This window comes from Taudactylus pleione, unplaced genomic scaffold (genome assembly GCF_031769625.1).
Source record: "Taudactylus pleione unplaced genomic scaffold, aTauple2 ptg000189l, whole genome shotgun sequence".
Lineage (NCBI taxonomy): Eukaryota > Metazoa > Chordata > Amphibia > Anura > Myobatrachidae > Taudactylus > Taudactylus pleione.
The window spans coordinates 5,902,081-5,905,032 of record NW_028284591.1 but is presented as its reverse complement, the minus strand read 5'-3'; the positions used below and the strand labels follow the sequence as shown (position 1 = coordinate 5,905,032).

At 48.0% G+C, this 2,952-nt stretch overlaps 1 pseudogene; it reads right to left on the bottom strand.

Annotated features, from left to right (window-relative positions):
* Positions 1–328: 328 nt before the first annotated feature.
* LOC148519516 (uncharacterized) lies at positions 329–1,710 on the bottom strand (annotated as a pseudogene).
* Between the last annotated feature and the right edge of the window lie 1,242 nt (positions 1,711–2,952).

The following is a 2,952-nucleotide window of genomic DNA, read 5'->3' as shown; positions in this document are numbered from 1 at the left end:
GGTTAGTGATTGTCCCTTCCCTTGGATCTGACTCTGGCTGAGGGGTGCTTGTCACCCCCCTGTGTAGCTTGCGGCGCCGAGCATATAAATATTTTTCTGTGGGTGGCGGGGCCACGCCCCCACTGTTTGGTTACGCCTCCTCCAGTACCTGAGCCCATCCCTGCTCGTTATGGTCCTGGGTGTGGTGGCCATAACACAGTGAATTTATCTGCACAGGCCCACCCACCACTGCTCCTCTATTAGTCACACTTGTGCTACAAGCACAAGGTTAAGGCAATAACGTTAGTATTATTACAGTATGACAAATGCTACATAAGTAGGGTCATCCCTACTGACCGCTCTGTTGTCTACAGTGTACAGATGCAGCACCTTTGTTACTTTTTCCTGACTTTCTTGTTGCCTGCTGCAGTAGTAAGACAAACTCTTCACCACTCATTGAGGTGTACTCGCCGTCTGGTTGATGCCACTCTGGAATAAGTCATTTTACTTCCTCTTTAGCTTTGCTCAGGGATTCTGCTGGATCATGAGGCTCAGACGTTGACATAGCTGAAGCTGATGCATTAAGTTTCGAGGGAACCCCCAAGCCTTCCCTTGCAGCTGTGCAGAGCACTTCCTTGGTGTCCTTTTTCTGGACAGCCACATTTGAATCAGCCTGATCAAAGTCGATCATATTAGAACTGATGTCCTCCATCCTGGCCTTACTCTCACATGCTGGATGTGGAAGAAGTTGCGGTCTGGTTACATCCTGCAGGTTCTGCTGCACTGTGTCACTTTGTTCCTTCACAATTTGCTCATCTATTCGTCCCGACGATTCACTTTCTTATGGGACATCAAGATATTGTTGTATTTGATGAACACTTTCTGCTACATTTTCCACTTCCGTGCGCTCCTCTCTACTAACACCGTATGGGCAGTTTTGCTGGTAGTAGCGTGGAGGACCTCTGCGATGTGGATATTGCCAGTAACGCTTGTGATTTGCTACATATCTGCTGCCTTTAACTGGAGCACTACCAGGACCAGCGACGTTTGTTGCCTGTAGACCCTTTTCCCCTTTGATGATATAAAATTCTACAATTTTTCCATCTCCTAGGCTACAATGGTATTTTCTGGGGTTTTTCCTCTGGATGGCCGTATAATGAACAAAAATATCTTGCTTGTTGTCATTACGATTGATGAACCCATATCCACGTCGCACATGAAACCAGATGACCTTTCCTAAAATTTTCCTTGTGCGGACTGGAGGCTCAGTATCAAATATGGTGATTAACTAATTTTTGACCCATAGAGCATTGTCTGCCAAAGCGGGGCCACCATTATTTAGAGATTGACCTTACTCTTGTTCTTCCCCCGTGGGTCGGTCACCCTCCTCGGGGCATTGGAATTGAAAGTTTCCCCATGATCACAATTTCTTTCAATATGGCCGATCCTGCTACAATATCGGCAGATCAGTCGACCTTGAGGGTCAAAACGATCAGAGGCCCTCCTTCCACTCCGCTACGGAGGTTTCCATGAATCATTGGTGGCTCTAATCTCTGTTCGCCACCGAGGTTCAGTCAAGCTGGGTGTTTGGGGTTTTGATAAGTTGTGCATCTCTTGCCACATCTCTGTCATCCTTACTGTCAGCTCTTCCATATGTTTCTTCAGGGTTTGCAATGGGTCTGTGGACAGGGCTTGTACACCTTGTAGTACAGTATCCTTGCTTTCTGACATCTTCTCAGAACTAGGGCATGCAGACCCATGTGAATATAGGTGCGCGTGGAATCCTAGCATCTCTAGGAACCCCACATTTCGGACTGTATTAGTGCCTACTACTCTGATCGTGACCTCTTTGAGATCCAAAAATGAATCGTCTGGCATCTGCAGTCTCAACAATCGTAATTGTGCTCGAAAACCTTCTCCCATAGACCCTTCGATAAACTGAATCATTAGGGCCTAGTCAGCGTTTCTGACTTCCTCCGTCTCAACAGCCTCTATTGCTGTAAGTCCAATGCGTAGTCCCGGAGGGTTTCTCCCGATCGCTGCTTAAGATCATAAAATTTTTAGTTCGGGGAGTGTTCGTGTTTCGAAGGTAGTGGTCTACTTTTTGCCTCTCATCCAACGGCCACGAGGTCACTTCTCTGAGGGCTGATCCTATTAAAATGTAATTTTATTTTTGAGTTCAGTAAGGGTGTTCCCATCTGTGCCATGAACATCTCCACTGTAAATTGGGAGCCACGGGGCCCCCGAAATAATAAGGGAGCATAATCGGTTTAATCTGCGCCATTGCTGGGTTTGGTGTTCCTGCTCCGTTGCTGGGCGGCTCTGCTGGTGCGGGTTGGTCTTTTGACATTTTCTCTTGGGATCCCAATCTCCTTGCTTTAGACTCTGAATCCTGTTCGTAGTGACGCCAATGTCGCACCCGGCAGGTAAATACTAAACAGTTCACCTTGTGGCCTGTATGCTCGTAGCAGGTTCTTCGGATGAATTCGGAGAGGCAAGGAGGTTGGGGGTCACACAAAAGTACGGATTAACAGTTTCTTCCCGTAGAGTGCGGTTTTATTAGTAAACAGACGGTAACTCTCAAAGATTGCTGAAATAATCATGTAACATAGAATTCTTCACAATACGTTCACTTGGTAAATCTTACTTTTCGCAAACAGCTGGTCATAAAGTGATATCACGTTGACAGCAAATATGGGCCCTCATTCAGAGCCGTACGCTCTGAGCAGAGCGCACGCTCTGAATGAGGGCCGTCCTCCATAACTATGGAGCGTCCTCCTGGACGCTCGTATAGCTGTGGGTCACCACCCACAGCCTATACGAGCGTGCAGTTTGATGGCCGCGATGGTCTATCAGAGCCAAAATCACTCCCACTGACATCACTAGTGATGTCAGTGGGCCGGCATCTGACGGGAGGCGTTCCCTCAGGAACGCCCCCGTCAGGGAGGCACGCCCCCGGCACGCCCACCAAAG